The sequence below is a fragment of the Anomaloglossus baeobatrachus genome, chromosome 4 (genome assembly GCF_048569485.1).
Source record: "Anomaloglossus baeobatrachus isolate aAnoBae1 chromosome 4, aAnoBae1.hap1, whole genome shotgun sequence".
In the NCBI taxonomy this organism is placed as follows: domain Eukaryota; kingdom Metazoa; phylum Chordata; class Amphibia; order Anura; family Aromobatidae; genus Anomaloglossus; species Anomaloglossus baeobatrachus.
This window is the reverse complement of record NC_134356.1, coordinates 534,099,844-534,122,844: the sequence shown is the minus strand read 5'-3', so window position 1 is coordinate 534,122,844 and position 23,001 is coordinate 534,099,844. Positions and strand designations below refer to the sequence as shown.

Below are 23,001 nucleotides of genomic sequence, written 5' to 3'. Positions count from 1 at the left end.
ACCCATGGTTGTGGTGATTTTGTGGACACCACCGCTGCTCTGGACGGGGATCCCGGGGGCGGTGACAGGGAGCAGCTTTGTTGTTACTTCTCCCCTCCGTGGGTAGGGGGTTGGTTGTCCCGGGGCCCGGTGATGGGGTAGGGATTGATGACAGGCGGGTTGCGGGGCCTGATGAGGTGCAGGGACGCGGGGGCAGCGCTGTGCCCCACGGCACGGAGGTACTCACTCAGTCCAATGATGAGGACACAGTTCACGGTAAACAAGCGGCTGGATGGACGGGTCCCTCAGGCGGCTGCAGTGTTGTTTCTCCCGGCAGGTTAGCGGTTACTGTCTTTTCCCTGCACCTACGCTGTCTGCACGGTTTCGATGGGTTCCCACCGGTATCCCGCTCCCCAACTTGGATGTGAGCCGGAGGAGCCTCTTTTGCCCGCAGGCGCTGGCCCTGAGAAACGGTTGCCTTGGCGGTGGCGGTGTCTCTCTCACTAGGTTGGACTGTTGCCTTCTATCGGGACTTGACTGTTTGGGAACCCAGGAGGTCCCCTTCACTAACGGATTCGGCAAATTCACGGTGACTCCTAGCCTTGCCGGGGTCCGAAAGGCCCCTGCCACTGGTGCTGGCTTCTCTTTGTGTACCGGTCCGGTACCGCCGGGCCACCACCCATCCACAGTCCTTACGGTAGACTCCAATCGGCCACTCCTGCAGACGGTCACCACCGTCTGCCAACCTTGCTGTCTCGCCCGGGCCACACACCCGGACGCTGTCAGTCAGTTTCTCCACTACTACACTTTCCTCCTTCTACTTTCACTGCAAACTCTAAACTGTCTGTTTTTCCCGCCTCCAGGACTGTGAACTCCTCGGTGGGTGGGACCAACCGCCTGGCCCACCTTCTGGTGTGATCATCAGCCCCTGGAGGAGGGCAACAAGGGTTTTATGTCTGACCTTGATGTGCCTGCTGGGAGTGTGGGGTGTTGTGGTGTTGTTCTCTGTGGCCCCTGGCTTCTCCAGGGCGACACAAATACAGAGATCATCTCCTCTGGCAGGGGGCTACCAGAATATCAGATCACTATCAACTTGCATATTGACCCCATATCTGCAGGTTAATTTCCTTTTTTACATGATAGTTTCCCCTCAACAAGTTGCCCTGTTCTGTTGAGAACAGACTTGGCTTTTGAGCCCATTCCACTAAATCCAGACAGCTCCATGAAGGATATATATATATATATATATATATATATATATATACACACACACACACACAGAGTGTGATGGTGTTAATGCTATCTTTGTGTCCACATACAGTTTACATTTTGCTGGATGCACATGAACTGCTTACACAATAATGTTTTGTAAATCATATAAAGGGTACGATTATTCAATAAAAACAACTTATTGCTGACAAGGGGCCAATACTTATTAGCCTGTTTTCGGTAGGTCAACTATATCTGACCAGTGGAAACCTAAAGGGAGTATAACTCAAATTATAGCCCGGTACAACACCGAGTCTGATGTAAGAGAATATCCAGAGCTGTGCCCCATAAACAATAAAGCGGGCATGGCAGCACTTCAGTAAGCAAACTGGCAGTGGTGCTGGGAGGTGGACACTTATGGAACAGATTTTGATGACCCCTATTTTAAGGACAGGACATCAGGATTACAGTATATAAACTACAATAAACATAATGATCTTATTTCGTCCATACTATGGAAGATATCTACAGTTAATCCGGCAACTAATAGTAAAATGGCAAATACTTTGTATTTCTGGCTTCTGTACAAAGTTTGTGGAGAAAGCTTATTGTGGCAGCACATGGAGATTAATTAGACTGAGTACAGCATTGTCAGCAGTTCTGGCCACATCAGGGTCGCTCTAATTTATAGCAAATGTCAGGCTGTCACACTCAAGTGCAATCACTTTCACATTTTTTTTCTTTCAACACAGAATTAATTGCTGAATTTGACAACATTTTTTCTCAAACCAGGGTCGTGACCACATTTAGAAATCATCAACACTGACTGATACTAAGCAAGAACAGGCCTATTTCCAGTCCAGAGAACCAAGAAAATATGAGACCAAACAAGGACAGTTTGAGAAAGTAGAAATTAATGTGAATCCTTTGGTCAAAAAAAACAGGAGTTCAGCAAACTTCTCTTAGTGGGTGGTCACATAGAAATGGTCCAAAAACATCCGGTGTGAAACAATGAAGGGCTAGGATTGCTGGAATTCTTGTTGGGCTCACAACTGTTCTTCAAGGGAGAATCATTGTGATCACACCAAATAAAATGATTGGTGTTTAATAACAAATGTACTGATCGGTCTTTGTGACTCGCCCACCCCAGGGCTATGGGACACCCGGTGCTGGGCCGGACTAGTCCGGGGGTCGTCAGTGGTGGCGGGGCCCGACTCCGTGGCCCTGGTGGGAGTCAATTAAATATGGCTGGTGAATAAAGTTTATGGTTGTCGTGACGCCACCTGTGGTTTGCGGCTATTAAGCCGCCGCTGCTGTATGGGGCCTCCGATGGAATGGCAGCAATGATGGTACTGCTCCCCACAGGTGGAGCAATACCCCGGGGCACAGTTAGTGCTCGTGAGAGTCTATGATGTGGTGGAAGTCTATGCAGGAAACAATAACTGAGACAACACCAGAGGGTGCAATTCCAAGGTCTTTACTCACACTTCCTGGGCTTAAGCACACTGGTGCCTCTGGACTGCTGAGACCCACTGTCAGGGACCTCCGCCGATCCTGGGTAATTCCTGGAATTAAAGCCGGTACCCTTCTCTCAAGTGTCTCTGTCTGCAGCTGTCTCCTTAAACCTTGCCTTTGTAGGATGAACCTGGCTCGGCCTCCACAACAGCCTCTGGGCTGGGAGCTCGCCTGACGGTTATTTGCCCCTTTTCCAGAGGTTCTGCGGTGGGCTGTGGCCCTGGGAGTTTGCAACTTTCCCTGGGCCTCGGTTTTTACTGTTGGAGATGATTTTTCACTCCTCCGGTTTCTAGGGACCGTCCCCTGTTGCAGCTTGATCCCTCCACCGATGTTCCTGTGGAACAGGCCACCAGCTCAAAAGCTCTCTGTGGCCCTGGAATCCCTTCTCTTCCTCTGCTTGGTGTCACCTGGACCCTCTGAGTCCCAGGTTCTTCACCAGGAAGCGTCACTTTCTTCTCTTAGCTCCTGTCTGACTAGAGCTTTCTTTCTGCTTCTCCTTCTCGTCTGCCTCCCGCAGACCTCCTCCTCCTTCTCCCCTCTCTCTCTATCTCACTAAACTTGACCTTCCTTTCCCTGTCTGCTCTCTGGTGGCTCCTCCCACCTCCCCAGTTGCTATGATCTGTACCCTATAGGAGCAGGGATGGGTCTTACGGCCCCTACCAGCATGCAGCATGGGAGGGTTACTGCCACTGTCCCTGGTCCCAGTGTGTACCTAACAATGGGTGTAGATTTGCCTGGGGACCGGCGTTCACTCCTTTCCTTACCCAGAATGGGACATCACACCGCTGGATGGGGTGCAATGTTCCTGTGGCGACGGAAGCCTCAGGGGCGCCACACTTGTACATATTTGGACACCTTTGGGGACAATTATTAGGCCAAATTCACATTTGTACAGTGCACTATGCTGAGCTCTGCATCTGGGTTTCTGTCTAAATCATCAACAGCCTTGCGTTTTTTTTAAGGCAGACAGAATAGCATAGTAATCTATCCTTTTGTGTCCTCTTAAAAAGATGGCCACCAGCAGAATGGACACCAGCTAGACTCAATTTGTCCTTTTATACTGAACAGCTTCATAAGAGGTTCTGTCATAAAACCCATTTTTGGGGGGTTTAAATAGAAATTCCAATGGAGTGATCAGATTGTATATATCAGTGAACCTAGACTTTAATGCATGTAATTTACCATTCACAATTGTTTGGCTTTTGCAGGATCTTTTTTGCGCTTGTTTAGCTGTACATTTCAGGCTGCAGAATGTGATAATTGGGAATCCATCAGTCAACTCATTCTAATGAAAAGTTTTTAATTCTTTCATATGTCATCTTCTGAACTCCTCTCAGCTGATATAACTGCAAAATTCATAAATCTACTAAGAATTGAAAAACAAAAAGCAACTGTGCTTCTCATCAGTTTGTGAGCTATTGTTTACAAATTGTAAAGGGTTTATTACCCTGTGATTTACATTACAGAACTAAAAACCCACCCCTGCTGTGATTGACACCTCACAGTCAATGCACAATCCCTACTGAGAGCCTGGTGTGGGCGGGAGCAGCTCCTCTGTGTTCCTGAATATGATCTCTTTGATTTTTTCAGAATGGCTTCATCCAGTAATCTATGGGATACACCATTGGATTCAGAATCTCCTTGCCTGCATTATGTTGCAGTCAGATGAGGTAGCAAAAACGTGCTGACAGATTCCCTTTAATAAGAAAAAATTCATGGTTATGTAGGGGGATTAGGGTTAGGCCCATCCTTGCAGAAGTAACTGGCACACTGGTGATCCATGTTTAATAAAATGTAAATGTATTGTGTAAAACTGCCACCAGGTGGCAGAAGTGTAGCATGACCGTCCTGGCACCTGGGTGGGCAGGGAGAGAGTATTAGTAGGAGGAGGAGAGTTGGGGAAAATAAAAGACAGATATAGAGGAAAGGAGGACAGGAGAGTCCCAGTGGAGAAACAGTGAGAATACCCCATTTGAAGATTCTTACTCTAAGGCGGGCTTTGCACACTACGACATCGCAGCTGCGATGTCGGTGGGGTCAAATCGAAAGTGACGCACATCCGGCGTCGCAGTCGATATCGTAGTGTTTAAATCCTTTTTGATACGATTAACGAGCGCAAAAACGTCCAAATCGTATCATCGGTGTAGCGTCGGTCATTTCCATAATTTCGGAAGGACCGATGTTACGATGTTGTTCCTCGTTCCTGCGGCAGCACACATCGCTGTGTGTGAAGCCGCGGGAGCGAGGAACATCTCCTTACCTGCGTCCTGCGGCTCACGCCGGCTATGCGGAAGGACGGTGGTGGGCGGGATGTTTACGTCCCGCCCCTCCACTTCTATTGGCCGCCTGCCGTGTGACATCGCTATGATGCCGCACGACTCGCCCCCTTAATAAGGAGGCGGTTCGCCGGCCAGAGCGACGTCGCAGGGCAGATGAGTGCATGTGAAGCTGCCGTAGCAATAATGTTCGCTACGGCAGCTATCACCATGATATCGCAGCTGCGACGGGGGCGGGGACTATCGCGCTCGGCATCGCAGCATCGGCTTGCGATGTCGTAGTGTGCAAAGTGACCCTAAGGGTCACCCCTTCAGCTGTGACATGCAGGATCCATTCCGGACTGGTTAACTCCATCCCCAAGAAGAGGGGTTTAGTCTGATGGTCGGGAGTCTGGCATCCAAATTGACTGGTTCGGAATACTCAAAGATTTCCTCACCTAACTGAAGTTCAGTGCGCCCTCAAGGAGTAGGGTATGGCTAAATCCAGGCAATGGCATGGATGGGAGAGCACTGTCGGTTGCAGCCCTTCGTATGCATTAGCGTCCCCGGTGGGTGGGGTGAAGTGGTCCAACAGACTTAATGACCTTGTTGGTGCCAGCGTGTAGTCGGGTGGAGGAATGAGAGGCTTAGAGGAGTCAGACAGAACCTCGGTGCCTGGAATACGGACAGCTGCTAAATTGTATATGACAAGTAGAATTAGAAGGAACCCCTATGGGATGTGTACCGATACCAGGGGAATGTGGGCCGAAGTAATGAAGAAGTGCAAGAACAGTAAAGTTTGTGTTAAGAGGAAAAGCTGCCTGGACTTTATTTATTGAAGAAGAGAAAAAAATGTCGTCTGAATGGTTGCGGAGTTATCCTGTGTGTGGTGCGGCGATGGGGAGGTGAGGGGTTAACAGAGGCCTGCGCTGCGCTCTGTTGTCCCCTGCTACTACGACTACGACCACTGCCTGGCCCATGCCCTCCACCATAGTTGAACAATACAAAATGTCCTTCTCAAATGGAAAACTGCAGTGCATAGATTTTGGGAGGAAGGTTTACATTGCTTCTTCTGAGAAGCTTAGGTTAATAATAAAATTAGAGTAAAATTTCAGATTGGCAGCATATGATGTCGCTAAACTATTTTTTATTGTTACGAGAAATATTTTAACGCTTGGCCAAAAGAGTGTATAGCATACGATGCGAGAGTATCGGATGCATTATGCCAATGACTCTTGGCTGCGATCTGATCACAGCTGCGGAGGAGAGGGAGAGATTAATCTCCCCATCTCCTCCATTGTCAGCTGATGCATATATCGCACTGCACTCAGCTGTCATCCGAGTGCAGTCCAATGTTTCACTCACACCAATAGACTTATATGGGTGCAAGGGACACGTCTCCGACACTCGCAGAATGCTGTGATTGTATTCTCAGTCTGATTAGGGCTGATTAAAAAAAATCGCAGCTCAGAACGGCCCCTTAGAGTAATATTGGTCTGAGTGGAATGCGAATTTTTTATCGCATTCAACTGGTCTGATTTTACTCGCCATATATCCAAGGCCTTAAAGAAACTTAAAGTGGTTGTCCCACGAACAAAGTTCATTTTAATCAATAGATCTTGGAAAAATAATAAGTTCCACATTTGGATGTGTTTAAAAAATATTCCTGTGCTGAGATAATCTTATATATGTGTCCCTATTATGTACTGTGTAATATCCGTGTCTGACTGTACAGAGACATGGTCTCCCGAGAACTATGGCAGTCTATGGACCCAAATGATCTAATACTGATCGTTCTGTGAGCATCTGAAATCGGGTCAGCCTGACTATACATGCTATGAAACATCATCTTGCCGGTTGGCAATCGCTGAATGCTGCATGATACACAGATCCCTTTACTGCTTTCCAAACATTGTGATCATGAAAAATCAATAGAACATTTGCAAAACAATTGAAAATATGCCCAATAAACCCCCACAAATGGCATTGTATTTAAAGGGGTGGTTCACCCATTTTTTTTATTTTGTCTATGGATGTAACTTACCATTTTGGGAGTCTTCTTAATTGGTCTCTATTTCCAGTTCTGGCACTGAGCGGCGCTATCCTGCATGCTCAGTGCCTGTCACATGACCCCCTGGAGCTGTGGCCGCCAGCATCCTCTGATGTCCCGACCAAGTTCCGGGCTCTCAAACTTGACGCTTACGTCAGAGGAAGCTGGCACCACTCACACTGATTGACTGGGCTGTGGGCGGTGACTACCGCACGTCACAGCCCAGCATCGAGGGGAGGATCCAGAGAGCTTTAGTGTGGAGCGGTGAATGCAGAGCGGCGCCGCTTACCATCGGTCAGCAGTGGGAGGTGCGGGCTCCAGTGTGCAGGGGTGAATGCAGAACACTCTGCTTTACCATCAGTCAGCTGTGGGAGGTGCGGGCTCCAGTGTGGAGTACAGGGGGGGTTTCCTCAGCTGAAATCCCCCCTGCCACGCAAGTGAATGATCACACTATCCACCCGCCCGCTGTGCTCAGCTGTCAGGAGAGCCTGCGGTGTCGGCAGTGTGATCATATAATCCTACCAGCAGCACAGGTCCCAGAGTGGAGACAGTGACATGCTCTGCTCTTACACATAGTGTGCTATATGTCACTATCTTGCTCCACTCTGGGACTTGTTGTGCAGGTGACCAAATGATAAAAACTCTATTACCATGATTAGGCAATGCACACAGGAAGGAGGGGAGGGAACTGTTTTGGTGGAGATCTGAGGGGAGGGAACAGTTAAGGTGGTGTCACACACAGCGACGACGACGTCGCTGCTACGTCACCATTTTCTGTGACGTTGCAGCGACGTCCCGTCGCTGTCGCTGTGTGTGACATCCAGCAACGAGCTGGCCCCTGCTGTGAGGTTGTTGCTCGTTGCTGAATGTCCTGCTTCATTTTTTAGTCGTCACTCTCCTGCTGTGAAGCACACATCGCTGTGTGTGACAGCGAGAGAGCGACAAAATGAAGCGAGCAGGGAGCAGGAGCCGGTGTCTGGCAGCTGCGGAAAGCTGTAACCAAGATAAACATCTGGTAACCAAGGGAAGAACTTTCCCTGGTTACCCGATATTTACCTTCGTTACCAGCCTCCGCCGCTCTTGCTGCTAGTGCCGGCTCCTGCTCTGTGCACAAGTAGCTGCAGTACGCATCGGGTAATTAACCCGATGTGTACTGTAGCTAGGAGAGCAAGGAGCCAGTGCTAAGCAGTGTGCGCGGCTCCCTGCTCTCTGCACATGTTGCAGAACAGCGACGCGTGTCATTATGATCGCTGCTGCGTCGCTGTGTTTGACAGCTAAGCAGCGATCATAACAGCGACTTACAATGTCGCTGTTACGTCACAGAAAATGGTGACGTAACAGCGATGTCGTTGTCGCTGTCGCTATGTGTGAACCCAGCTTTAGAGTGGGTGTGAGATAGATTGCTAGTTACTGCAAAGGATTATGGAAGTTGTAGTAACTGAACCCAGGAAGTCAAGAGAGCGATTAACCCCATCAGAGCTGGAGCCAGAAATGAGGATGTTCTGCTAGAGCACAATAAAAGGTAATATTCGTAAAATAACATGATACATGTGTGGAGAGGCACATATTAGTAAGATTTATGAGAAAGAAAAAAAATCAGTTTTGGTAACTGGACAACTTTTTTAATATAATTTCTTTTATAGCAACCAACTTTTGTAGAAAAACATTGTACAGATTTTAAATATGATGGTGTCTGCACTCTTTTTTGCCAGATTGTTTGACGATTTTGTCTATACAACAGATCCAACAAACAATAATTTGGCCAACCATTTTCCAATGACTGTTTTATGTGAATGATCAACTTTACATGGCCATATAGGACCACCTATGTATTCTTGTGAAGTATAACTGATACTGGCAAAACTAGGGCACAAGAGGATCCCAGGCAAGCAATGCTACAAAAAGGGTACACCAAGGAGAAAATACAATGGATTAGCCCTGGTGCTAAGGAAGGGGAGTGGGTTACCTCATAACACTCACCTGAAGCTAATCCCTGCACTCATCAACATCCCTAGACGGGTCCTTCCCCCAGTGCGCTATGATGTGCCTAGGCCCTTGCTCGTCCCGAACTCACCCTGACTAGTGTGAAGGCCAACAAGGTGCTAGTCTCGCCACTAAAATAAAACAACACAAGGAAGAAATTATATTTATTACCGTATTTTTCGGACTTTGAGACGCACTTTTTCCCGCCCAAATGTTGGGGGAAAGTGGGTGGTGCGTCTTATAGTCTGAATGTAGGGCTGCAGCCGGGAATTAGGGTGCTGTGGTGGAGCGGGTCATCGGTGGCACGAGCAGACTGTAGCAACGCCTGCCATGACCACATGGGCCCGCTCATTTCATATGCACGCCCATCCTCCTGCCCATCATCTCTCAGCGCTAAAGCCGGCGCTGACAGGTGGATGGGATGATGGGTGGGGGTGTGCGCACATAGTAAAGAGCTGGCCCGCGTAATCACCCCTGGCATCTACAACCTGGAGTGATCATGTGCGGCTGTATTCACTGCCCCCTGCACATCATCATCAGCATGGGGGGCAGTGAATAAGTATACTCACCCATCACCGGTCCCTGCAACATCGCGATCTCCTCCTATCTGCCAGCCTGCTGATCTGTGTAGAGAACGGTGAGCACAGCGATGACGTCATCCCTGTGCGCACCGCTAGTCTCCACACAGGTCAGCTGGCAGGCAGACAGGAGGACGAGCGATGCTGCAGGGCAACGGCTCCCCACAGGTCAGCGGCGCAGCTGCTGACACAGAGGGGAAGATGATCAATGCTGCAGGGAGTGAGGAAAGGTGAGTATAAACGTTTATCTTTTTCTGTGCCATAGGATACAGGCCAAATAGCAAGATGAGGGCATCTACCAGGATGGGGATATATTATGAGCAGGATGGGGGTATATAGCAGGATGGGGGCATATTATGAGCAGGATGGGGGTATATAGCAGAATGGGGGTATATTGTGAGCAGGATGCGGGTATATAGCAGGATGGGGGTATATTATGAGCAGGATGGGGGTATATTATGAGCAGGATGGGGGTATATAGCAGGATGGGGGTATATAGCAGGATGATAGTATATAGCAAAATGGGGGCAATACCAGGATGAGGGACATATATACAGTTAGGTCCAGAAATATTTGGACAGTGACACAATTTTCGCGAGTTGGGCTCTGCATGCCACCACATTGGATTTGAAATGAAACCTCTACAACAGAATTCAAGTGCAGATTGTAACGTTTAATTTGAAGGTTTGAACAAAAATATCTGATAGAAATTGTAGGAATTGTACACATTTCTTTACAAACACTCCACATTTTAGGAGGTCAAAAGTAATTGGACAAATAAATCAAACGCAAAAAAAATATTTTTATTTTCAATATTTTGTTGCGAATCCTTTGGAGGCAATCACTGCCTTAAGTCTGGAACCCATGGACATCACCAAACGCTGGGTTTCCTCCTTCTTAATGCTTTGCCAGGCCTTTACAGCCGCAGCCTTCAGGTCTTGCTTGTTTGTGGGTCTTTCCGTCTTAAGTCTGGATTTGAGCAAGTGAAATGCATGCTCAATTGGGTTAAGATCTGGTGATTGACTTGGCCATTGCAGAATGTTCCACTTTTTTGCACTCATGAACTCCTGGGTAGCTTTGGCTGTATGCTTGGGGTCATTGTCCATCTGTACTATGAAGCGCCGTCCGATCAACTTTGCGGCATTTGGCTGAATCTGGGCTGAAAGTATATCCCGGTACACTTCAGAATTCATCCGGCTACTCTTGTCTGCTGTTATGTCATCAATAAACACAAGTGACCCAGTGCCATTGAAAGCCATGCATGCCCATGCCATCACGTTGCCTCCACCATGTTTTACAGAGGATGTGGTGTGCCTTGGATCATGTGCCGTTCCCTTTCTTCTCCAAACTTTTTTCTTCCCATCATTCTGGTACAGGTTGATCTTGGTCTCATCTGTCCATAGAATACTTTTCCAGAACTGAGCTGGCTTCATGAGGTGTTTTTCAGCAAATTTAACTCTGGCCTGTCTATTTTTGGAATTGATGAATTTTTTGCATCTAGATGTGAACCCTTTGTATTTACTTTCATGGAGTCTTCTCTTTACTGTTGACTTAGAGACAGATACACCTACTTCACTGAGAGTGTTCTGGACTTCAGTTGATGTTGTGAACGGGTTCTTCTTCACCAAAGAAAGTATGCGGCGATCATCCACCACTGTTGTCATCCGTGGACGCCCAGGCCTTTTTGAGTTCCCAAGCTCACCAGTCAATTCCTTTTTTCTCAGAATGTACCCGACTGTGGATTTTGCTACTCCAAGCATGTCTGCTATCTCTCTGATGGATTTTTTCTTTTTTTCAGACTGCTTCACCTCAATTGAGAGTTCCTTAGACCGCATGTTGTCTGGTCACAGCAACAGCTTCCAAATGCAAAACCACACACCTGTAATCAACCCCAGACCTTTTAACTACTTCATTGATTACAGGTTAACGAGGGAGACGCCTTCAGAGTTAATTGCAGCCCTTAGAGTCCCTTGTCCAATTACTTTTGGTCCCTTGAAAAAGAGGAGGCTATGCATTACAGAGCTATGATTCCTAAACCCTTTCTCCGATTTGGATGTGAAAACTCTCATATTGCAGCTGGGAGTGTGCACTTTCAGCCCATATTATATATATAATTGTATTTCTGAACATGTTTTTGTAAACAGCTAAAATAACAAAACTTGTGTCACTGTCCAAATATTTCTGGACCTAACTGTATATATGTGTATGTATATATATATATATATATATCTATATATATAATTGCCTTATTCTGTCTGTCTGTCTGTCTGTCTATCTATCTGTCTGTCTGTCTGTCTGTCATGCTCCAAAATTGTGTCCTTACGGTGACACAAAGCTGATTGGCCGCTGGGCTCGCCATGGTCCCGCCCCCCCACACCGATTGGCCGCTCGCCCAGGCTGCGCCCCCACACGGATTGGCCAGCCGCTCGCCCAGGCTCCGCCCCCCCACAGATTGGCCTCTCGCCCCGGCACCCTGCAGGCATTGGCAATTCGGCCACGCCACGCCCCGCCCCCTCACGCAATGCACGCTAGCTCTGGCCCCACCCCCTCCCTCCCCCCGCGCATTCCCCGAACTGACACGGCTGTCACCGAGGTGAGTACTGTACTGGGGGAGACTGGGAGGGGAAGGCTGATGCTGAAGGAGGCTGGGAGGGGGAGGCTGGGAGGAAGGAGGCTGGGAGGAGAGAGGCTGATCCTGGGGAAGGCTGGGAAGGGGAGGCTGATGCTGAGGGAGGCTGGAAGGAGAGAGGCTGATGCTGGGGGAGGCTGGAAGGAGAGAGGCTGAGGCTGGGAGGAGAGAGGCTGATGCTGGGGAAGGCTGATGCTGAGGGAGGCTGGGAGGGGAAAGCTGATGCTGGGGAAGGCTGGGAGGACGGAGGCTGGGAGGAGAGAGGCTGATCCTGGGGAAGGCTGGGAGAGGGAGGCTGATGCTGGGGGAGGCTGGAAGGAGAGAGGCTGATGCTGGGGGAGGCTGGGAAGAGAGAGGCTGATGCTGGGGAAGGCTGGGAGGAGAGAGGCTGATGCTGGGGACAGAGAGGAGAGGCTGATGCTGGGAGGAGAGAGGCTGATGCTGGGATGAGAGAGGCTGATGCTGGGAGGAGAGAGGCTGATGCTGGGGGAGGCTGGGAGGGGGAAGCTGATGCTGGGGGAGGCTGGGACGAGGGAGGCTGATGCTGGTGGAGGCTGATGCTTGGGGAGGCTGATGCTGGGGGAGGCTGGAAGGAGAGAGGCTAATGCTGGTGGAGGCTGATGCTTGGGGAGGCTGATGCTGGGGGAGACTGGGAGGGGAAGGCTGATGCTGAGGGAGGCTGGGAGGGGGAGGCTGGGAGGAAGGAGGCTGGGAGGAGAGAGGCTGATCCTGGGGAAGGCTGGGAACGGGAGGCTGATGCTGAGGGAGGCTGGAAGGAGAGAGGCTGATGCTGGGGGAGGCTGGAAGGAGAGAGGCTGATGCTGGTGGAGGCTGATGCTTGGGGAGGCTGATGCTGGGGGAGACTGGGAGCAGAAGGTTGATGCTGAGGGAGGCTGGGAGGGGGAGGCTGGGAGGAAGGAGGCTGGGAGGAGAGAGGCTGATCCTGGGGAAGGCTGGGAAGGGGAGGCTGATGCTGAGGGAGTCTGGAAGGAGAGAGGCTGATGCTGGGGGAGGCTGGAAGGAGAGAGGCTGAGGCTGGGAGGAGAGAGGCTGATGCTGGGGAAGGCTGATGCTGAGGGAGGCTGGGAGGGGAAAGCTGATGCTGGGGAAGGCTGGGAGGACGGAGGCTGGGAGGAGAGAGGCTGATCCTGGGGAAGGCTGGGAGAGGGAGGCTGATGCTGGAGGAGGCTGGAAGGAGAGAGGCTGATGCTGGCGGAGGCTGATGCTGGGGGAGGCTGGAAGGAGAGAGGCTGATGCTGGTGGAGGCTGATGCTTGGGGAGGCTGGGAGAGGGAGGCTGATGCTGAGGGAGGCTGGGAGGAGGGAGGCTGGGAGAGGTAGGCTGAGAGAAGAGAGGCTGATGCACACACACACACACACACACACACACACACACACGCGCGCACTGCACAACACACCACACACCACACACACACACACACTGGGAACCACAAACAACTGCCCTACACAGACACCCACACACACAGACAACGCTGCACACACACAACACCCAACACACAAACACCGCGGCACACACAAATATACGCACATACCGCACAACACACACATTGCACAAAACATACCTCCCCCCAAAACACACCACACACACACAAACCGCGCAACACACACACAACGCTACAGACACACAGCGCTCCACAAACAACGCAACACACGCAACACACAAACAACACCGCTCTCACCCCCCGTCACACCCAGACAACACCCAGAACATGTACAGCCCCTACACAAACACTTAGCAACTACACACAACAACATCTAATATATATAACAAAAATTATACATCAACTACACAATAAATTCTAGAATACCCGATGCTTTAGAATCGGGCAACCTTCTAGTATATATATATAAAAGGATGGGGATCATATACAAGGCAGGAGGATCATTATCAGGATGGGGTACCTTAGTAGAGAATTTGGGGACATTACCCCCATAACAGTGTCAGCAGCAGATCCTCACCCCATAAGTGTGTCATGACCACATTTTTTGCTTAAAATTTTATTTTCCTACTTTCCTCCTCTGAAACCAGGGTGCGTCTTATGGTCCGGTGCGTCTTATAGTTAAAAAAATAGTATATTAATTTAATGTTAAGTTGAAGAATAGTGTGACGCCCTGGGCAAGCCAGGGGTCACGGGTCACAACACCACCACACCCCACACTCCAGGTAGGCACATCACAGCTAAACTACAAATCCTTGTTGCCTTCCTCCAGAGGCTGATGATCCACACCAGTGGGTGGGCCAGGCGGTTGGCTCCGCCCACCGAGGAGGTCACAGTTCTGGAGGCGGGAGAAACCAGGCAGATTAGCTCAGGAGGAGCTTGAGTGAGGAGCTAAAGTAAACAGCAAGTGAAAGTAAGGAAAGTAAAGGAGAAAAGGAGGAAAGCAAGTGAGGTGACAAGAAGGAAGAAAAGCCTGAAGGGTCCAGCTTTGTGTAGGGCCAGATCAGCAAGGTCAGTGACGGCGGTGACTGTCTGGAGGGGGACCGTTTGGAAGTTCCTGGAAGGACCCCGTTGGCTGTGTGCCCGGTGGTCTGGAGCAGTGTTCCGAAGGACAGTCAGCACCAGGGCAGGGGCCTCTCGGACCCCGGCAAGGCTAGGAGTCGCCAAATTTGCCGAATCCGTCAGTGAAGGGGACGTAGATCCCCCAGCAACCAAGTCCCGATTGAAGGCAACAGCCCAACCTGAAGCAGAGAGACGCCGCCACCGCCAAGGCACCAGTTTCTCAGGGCCAGCGCCTGCGGGCAAAGTGTAGAGCTCCTCCGGCCCAGATTGTAGTCGGGGAGCGGGTAACCGGAGGGAATCCACCGCTACCACAAGTCAACCATAGGTGCAAGGAAGAGGGACATCACCGTCACCTACCGGGAGTGCAGGTGCAGCCGTCTGTGGGACCGTCCTACCAGCCGTTTGGTTTACCGTACAAACTGTGTCCGTGTCTCAGGCTGAGTGAGTACCACAGTGCCGCAAGGCACAGCGCTGCCCCCGCGTCCCTGCGCCCACCAGGCCCCGCACCTCACAAACCATCACCGGGCCCCGGGATCACCAACCCCTGCCCATGGAGGGGCAACACAACACCTGGCTGCTCCGCATCACCATCCCCGGGATCCCCGCATTGAGCAGCGGTGGTGAAATCACCACAACCGTGGGTGGCGTCACGAACTATAACAATCCCCGCACCCAACAGACCCCTTTCACTCACGGGCGAGGAGTGTCGCTCGAGAAACCCCCGGGATCCGGCCTACGGCTCGAGCCACCACTGAGCAGCGGCCGCCAGACCCGAACAGAAGGGGGCGAGCGTAGTGAGCTGACACCCTCCTCCCCGCCCGCGACAATAGCACTGAAGAAAGCAGATACCATAATTTAAACAATCTCATGCAATGTCTATGCTATTTTTTGTCTCAGTCTAAAAAGAAAACCAAGATTTGTCATCATGATTTATAAATCTTTTTATGCTGCTTTTTAGCTTTTCAGACAGTAGCAGTTCATATACAAATGACGCCGGGAGGCTGCACATCTCTGCTACATGCAGAGTTAATATGTTTTCAGTGGAATCCTTTCAAGCGAGTCCATATTCTGTCTCGCAGCAGGTAGTAATAAGCCTGGAGAATCAATGTGAAATATAATATGCGTGCAGTGATACTCAGAGGAGCATGTCATTATGGAGTTCTAATTACACAGCTGGAATACTCAGTTTAGCTGGACGTTCTAAAGCCAAGTGGCCCCAGCAGCGAAACTCTCGTCTCTGTATTATACTTGTTTCACAAAATACAAGAAATTTCTCACTCTATAATACAAATTGCAGAAATTCAGATAATGTGGTAGTGTAAGCTCAGGAAATTGAAGCTTACTCGTATTTGTCAACCTAATACTATATATAGGGAGTTTTATTTACAACGATCATCTGCCTACATACAAAACAAGCACAATTGAGATAATGTAGAAGAACGGTAGTTAAGATCCTACGATTCCCACGACAGTTCCTCCAAGCATCTGTATTCAAACATACAGAGAAGGACTGTCTGTGATGACTATGACTACATGACCAGCAATGAAGAAAAAACGTGCCTCACCGTGTCTTCTTAAAGGATGTAGTCCGCTTATTTTTCTGGGTCTCCAGCCACAGCTTAGACTCCAAACCTTCTCAAGAAAAGGATAAAGTGGCGAGTCCCATAATTAAAATCTTCATCTTTATTTGGTTATTTTAAAACATCATGATGGTTGAATTATAGTATCAACATGTTCCAGGCAAGCGTGCCCTTAGTCACTGAGATAAAAAATCACTATAACCCAAAGTTTAAAAGCACTAATTCAACAACCAATGATCGTATAAACATCTGTTAGCAATTAATACACATATGAAGATCATTTGCATAATAACAAGTTACTCCATGAGTTCCTACAAGTAGGTCAATACAAATATAAAGCTGGTTTCACATCAGCGTTTTTCTGCCGGTCGGTAGAAAAACGCAACCTGCATGTTGCCGGATCCGTTGTCTGCTCAATGCAATGTTAATGGACTAGCGGCAACATGCGTTTGCATCCATTTTCATGCGGCAGTGTCTGGATCCTGTGAGTTACAGTTTTTTACCATGTTTCAAAAACGCAACATGTAGCGTTTTTTGCCTCCACCCAAAAACAGCAGCTCACCGGATCCTGTACATTGCAGCAGTAGCTGCAATGTGTTTCAATGGGCGACGGATCTCGATTTCACATTTGCGGTTGTATGAGGCTAGAATAATCCTTTTTGCCGTTGAAAACATGGTGAGAAGCACATAGTTTTCTTTCAAATATTTCAAAATCTTTATTTAAACATAAAATCTATAATATACATTTATAGATTTATTAATAAATATATAACTTTCTAAATAGAAATGTTAATGTATATATATATATATTTTTTTTTTTAAATTTCCCTCCCCAGACTCATTTCTATAACCGGAGGCTTTGCGGGGGGGGAGTTATTTGGTCCCGTTTTTAATTTGTATTAGCGTCTTAAACGCTAATACAAATCATCCTCCATACCTATTACCTGCTCCCTGCGCGCCGGCACTTCCGGGGTCACAAGCTGCAATCAGCTCCCTGGCCTGGCGCGCTCACTGATGACGTCGCGGGCAGCGCGATGAGTCACCGCTGCCGGCGTCTCTGCAGACTGAGTGCCGCTGAGGGGAGAAGTCACTGGAGCCGGGAGGTAGGCGCTGTAGAGCCAAAGATAGTGGCGGTAGCCGACGGGGTGTAATCTGTATGGGACAGGGGCAGCCATAGGGAGCGCTCTCTATGGGAAAAGGAGGTGCATGGGGTGTAATCTGTGTGGGGCAGGGGCAGCAGCCATAGGGGGTGCCCTATATAGGAAAGGGGGTGCATAGAGGGGGACCTCTATGAGACAGGTGCAGCAGCCATAGGGGGCGCTCTATATAGGAAAGGGGGTGCATGGAGGGGGATCTCTATGAGACAGGGGCAGCAGCCATAGGGGGTGCTCTATATAGGAAAGGGGGTGCATGGAGGGGAACCTCTATGGGACAGGAGCAGCAGCCATAGGGGGCGCTCTATATAGGAAAGGGGGTGCATGGAGGGGGATTTCTATGAGACAGGGGCAGCAGCCATAGGGGGTGCTCTATATAGGAAAGGGGGTGCATGGAGGGGGACCTCTATGGCACAGGAGCAGCAGCCATAGGGGGTGCTCTATATAGGAAAGGGGGTGCATGGAGGGGGATCTCTATAGGGCAGGGGCAGCAGCCATAGGGGGCGCTCTATATAGGAAAGGGGGTGCATGGAGGGGGACCTCTATGGGACAGGGGCAGCAGCCATAGGGGGTGCTCTATATAGGAAAGGGGGTGCATGGGGGGATCTCTATGGGGCAGCAGCCATAGGGGGCGCGCTGTATAAGAAAGGGGGTGCATGGAGGGGGATCTCTATGGGATAGGGACAGCAGCCATAGGGGGTGCCCTATATAGGAAAGGGGGTGCATGGAGGTGGATCTCTATGAGACAGGGGCAGCAGCCATAGGGAGCGCCCTATATAGGAAAGTGGGTGCATGGAGGGGGATCTCTATAGGGCAGGGGCAGCAGCCATAGGGGGCGCTCTATATAGGAAAGGGGGTGCATGGAGGGGGACCTCTATGGGACAGGGGCAGCAGCCATAGGGGGTGCTCTATATAGGAAAGGGGGTGCATGGGGGGATCTCTATGGGGCAGGGGGCAGCAGCCATAGGGGGCGCGCTGTATAAGAAAGGGGGTGCATGGAGGGGGATCTCTATGGGATAGGGGCAGCAGCCATAGGGGGCGCCCTATATAGGAAAGGGGGTGCATGGAGGTGGATCTCTATGAGACAGGGGCAGCAGCCATAGGGAGCGCCCTATATAGGAAAGTGGGTGCATGGAGGGGGATCTCTATGAGGCAGGGGGCAGCAGCCATAGGGAGCGCCCTATATAGGAAAGGGGGTGCATGGAGGGGGATCTCTATGGGGGAGGGGCAGCAGCAATAGGGGGTGCGCTGTATAGGAAACGGGGTGCATGGAGGGGGATCTCTATAAGACAGGGGCAGCAGCAATAGGGGGCTCTCTATATAGGAAAGGGGGGTGCATGGAGGGGGATCTCTATGGGGCAGGGGGCAACAGCAATAGGGAGCGCACTATATAGGAAAAGGGGGTGCATGGAGGGGGATCTCTATGGGGCAGGGGCAGTAGTATAGGGAGCACTCTGTATGGGAAAAGGGGGTGCATGGAGGGGGATCTCTATGGGGCAGGGAGCAGTAGCATAGGTAGTGCTCTGTATGGGAAAAGGGGGTGCATGGAGGGGGATCTCTATGGGGCAGGGAGCAGTAGCAGAGGGAGCGCTCTGTATTATAAAGGGGGTGCATGTAGTTTGCTCTATGTGGGCTCACAGCATGGGGTGTGATCTGTATGGGGCAGGGAATCACTGGAAAAGGGGGCAGCATGGGGTGGGTTCAGTATGGAAAAGGAGGCAACGTGGGGTGGGCTCAGTATGGAGAAAGGGCAACATGGCTCAATATCTAGAAGTCTAATGTGTGGGAGACAGTTAGAATAGAGGGCAGCATGTGGTGCAGACAGTTTGGCGATCATAATTCATAAGTGAGGAGGGTGTAGTGGGTGTAACTCATGAGGGGAGTCTGTGTGGTATATAAAGGGGGCAGTGTGGAAGCCATGTACCATAATATAGACAGTGTGGGGGTCATTTTTTGTGCAGGGATTAAAGTGAGGGACAGTTATTTATTTTGAGGGCTTATTTAGGGAACAGCATGGTTGATTATTTTTATGACATGTTATTTTTAAGTGCACGTGATGTGCTGCAGAAGAGCAGAGAAGATGGAAGTCTGCAGAGACGAGCTGTGGATGTGAAGTCATCATGGCGCCAGGACCTGTAAGGTACCGAAGTCTGAAGCTGGATAAATGCAGGTGATGGCTAAACACATTGGCAAAATGCAGGTTTTAAGTGATCGCTAATCTATATCCAGCAGATGGTCAATGGTTTAAGAGCTGCTGAGCCTGTGACCGCACTTTCATGTGCACAGTACAATCTTTACCATGATCGTCCTGTGCACATAGAATAGCATTGTTCTTGGCAGCATGTGTTCACAGGACAATGTGCGGCCAAGAAAGATATTAAAAAGCGTCTGTCACCCCCCAAATGCCAATTAAACTGTTCAAACATTTTTTAGGGAACACAGCCCATATAAAAATCATGCCAGGTAGAAACAGTGTAACCTAACAATAAAAAAATCTTCTATTTTATTTATTTATTTATTTTTTGCAGTGAGGGGGCATTGTGCACTTTTGGAGTGGCCTATGCCATAAACAATAGTGAATCTTTTATCAAATGTTAAGTTGAGCTGTATACACCTGGTGTGATTTCTGTATGAGCTATATACACCTGGTGTGATTTCTGTATGGGCTGTATACACCTGGTGTCATTTCTGTATGGGCTGTATACACCTGGTGTCATTTCTGTATGGACTGTATACACCTGGTGTAATTTCTGTATGGGCTGTATACACCTGGTGTCATTTCTGTATGGGCTGTATACACCTGGTGTCATTTCTGTATGGGCTGTATACACCTGGTGTCATTTCTGTATGGGCTGTATACACCTGGTGTGATTTCTGTATGGGCTGTATACACCTAGTGTGATTTCTGTATGGGCTGTATACACCTGGTGTGATTTCTGTATGGGCTGTATACACCTAGTGTGATTTCGAGCAGGGCCCTCACTCCTCCTGGTATCTTAATTTTTGATTTTTTTGTATTGTCTCAAATTGTCTGTACATGTCCCCTCTGAATTGTAAAGCGCTGCGGAATATGTTGGCGCTGTAGAAATAAAACTTTATTATTATTATTACTTCATTATTTCTGTATGGGCTGTGTACACCTGGTATGATTTCTGTATGGGCTGTGTACACCTGGTGTGATTTCTGTGTGGGCGGTGTACACCTGGTGTGATTTCTGTATGGGCTGTGTACACCTGGTGTGATTTCTGTATGGGCTGTGTACACCTGGTGTGATTTCTGTATAGGCTGTGTACACCTGGTGTGATTTTTGTATGGGCTGTGTACACCTGGTGTGATTTCTGTATGGGCTGTATACACCTGGTGTGATTTCTGTATGGACTGTATACACCTGGTGTGATTTCTGTATGGGCTGTATACACCTGGTGTGATTTCTGTATGGGCTGTATACAAATGGTGTGATTTCTGTATGGGCTGTAAACACCTGGTGTGATTTCTGTATGGGCTGTATACACCTGGTGTGATTTCTGTATGGGCTGTAAACTCCTGGTGTGATTTCTGTATGGGCTGTATACACCTGGTGTGATTTCTGTATGGGCTGTAAACTCCTGGTGTGATTTCTGTATGGGCTGTAAACTCCTGGTGTGATTTCTGTATGGGCTGTATACACCTGGTGTGATTTCTGTATGGGCTGTATACACCTGGTGTGATTTCTGTAGGGGCTCTATACACCTGGTGTGATTTTTCTATGGGCGACGTTCCCTATTATGGATATTTGTGCCGGGTGATCGGCATTTTGTGGGTGACAGATATTTTGCTCCTGCATCAGGTGATTGACAGCTTGTTGAGGTAGACCAATAATCAGCAGCAGTGTAAACGCACCTTAAAGAGCGACTTAATGTTTTAGAAATTATTTTATATGCTTTAGGGTAATTAATTTTGAACAGATCTGAGGAGAACCCGGTCCCGAGTCCCCCACAATTGCTCCAAAGACCTATTAGGAAAGTGCAGCAGAGCAGACAGAGCAGCGCGGATTCAGTAGGAGTTCTGTCTCCTGAGCCGTGCACTTCACCTATGGGGGTCTCAGGACACATTACTGCACCTGTCTAAGAATTAATGGACCTTTTTGATGACCCTTCTTTTGAGAATCCTAGAGCATGGTGCATGCTGGGATACTCGAAAGAAGCGTTATCATGGGGCAGAGGCTGCAGTCACTGCCACAGCCTCTTCCCCTCCGTGAAATGAAGCGTCATCAAGGGACAGGATAGGAAACTATTAATGAAGTATATTAAAAAAATATATATATTTTAGCACTAAATAGATAGGGATTTAGAATGAAAATTACTTTGCCTTCGGACCAAACCTTCAAGTTACTCTTTAAATGTTTACTGGTGCAGCTACTAGCAACTAATCAGTACTGTGGTACCTAGTTTGATGATAGTTGGTAACAACAATTTCAATCATCTCCTTACCATTGTTATATACGAACGTAGGAGCGCAGCACGATCAGCTGATCGCCCGGCGGCTGGATTTTGAGAGCGATCAGCTGGCTTTTGAGAACGATCATCTGATCGCTCGGCTACTGTGAACAATCAGATGATCGCCCAGCGGCCGGCCGCCGGGTGATCAGCTGATCGTTCACAATAGCCAGCAGCTGGTAAAACAGTAAAAAAAAACAACAGACCGTTGTTTTGCAGCATCAGTCACATCAGTTGTGCCACTATCTGCAACGCATCCGTTGCATAAGTCACACAACTGATTGTGACGGATGCAAAACAACGCAAGTGTGAAAGCAGCCTTACCAGTAGGGGGCGTTACAACTTAAAGTGCCTAGGGCAGCATGAATGCCAAATACGGCCCTGACGCCGGCATTAGGGTTGTGTTCCTACTAATCGGCTTCCTATAATTGCAGTAAACAATTTTATGTGTTTCCTGACTACCCATTAAATATAAATCTAAAAAACTGACTTGATTTTGCGGTTCAGTATATGTACATTTTAGATTAATATCATTTGTATTAATGTATTTCATAAATAGTGGGACTATCTCCAATTCTCCCACCCAAATTATCAGTATGTCATCCAAATATATTAAAAATAGATCTATATCTTTTATAAATGTTTTTTGTTTTTTCAGAGAAGATCGAATTCTCTTCCCACCAGAACATAAAAAAATAGGCAATGAAGGCGAAAAACATGAGCCCATCGGGCAGCTCTCAATTTGCATATAATATTCCTCATTAAACATGAAGAAATTATATTTCAACACATGACTACATGACATGGCTTTCTACCTCATCCATTCTTCTCAACATCTCCATCTTATCTAAGTGCTATATATACAGCATTGAACTTTTGTGGCTTACCCTCCCCTCCTTGAGGAGTGTGTCAATGACTGATTTCTAGACATCTGTCAAGTCAGCAGTCTTCCCCATGATTGTATAGCCTACTGAACCAAACTAAGGGACCATTTTAAACAATTAGAAAGCCTTAGCAGATGTTTTGTGGCAATTATTCTGATTTTCTGAGATAATGACTTTTGGGTTGTCATT

At 48.8% G+C, this 23,001-nt stretch overlaps 1 protein-coding gene across 1 annotated transcript in view; it reads right to left on the bottom strand.

The window, feature by feature from the left end:
* Positions 1-16,388, bottom strand: part of HAPLN3 (hyaluronan and proteoglycan link protein 3) — a 161,239-nt gene extending 144,851 nt beyond the window's left edge. The window contains exon 1 of the mRNA XM_075342815.1: positions 16,285-16,388. The gene's annotated coding sequence lies outside the window, so the exon portion shown is untranslated. The remainder of the gene's footprint in view (positions 1-16,284) is intronic.
* Positions 16,389-23,001: the final 6,613 nt, after the last annotated feature.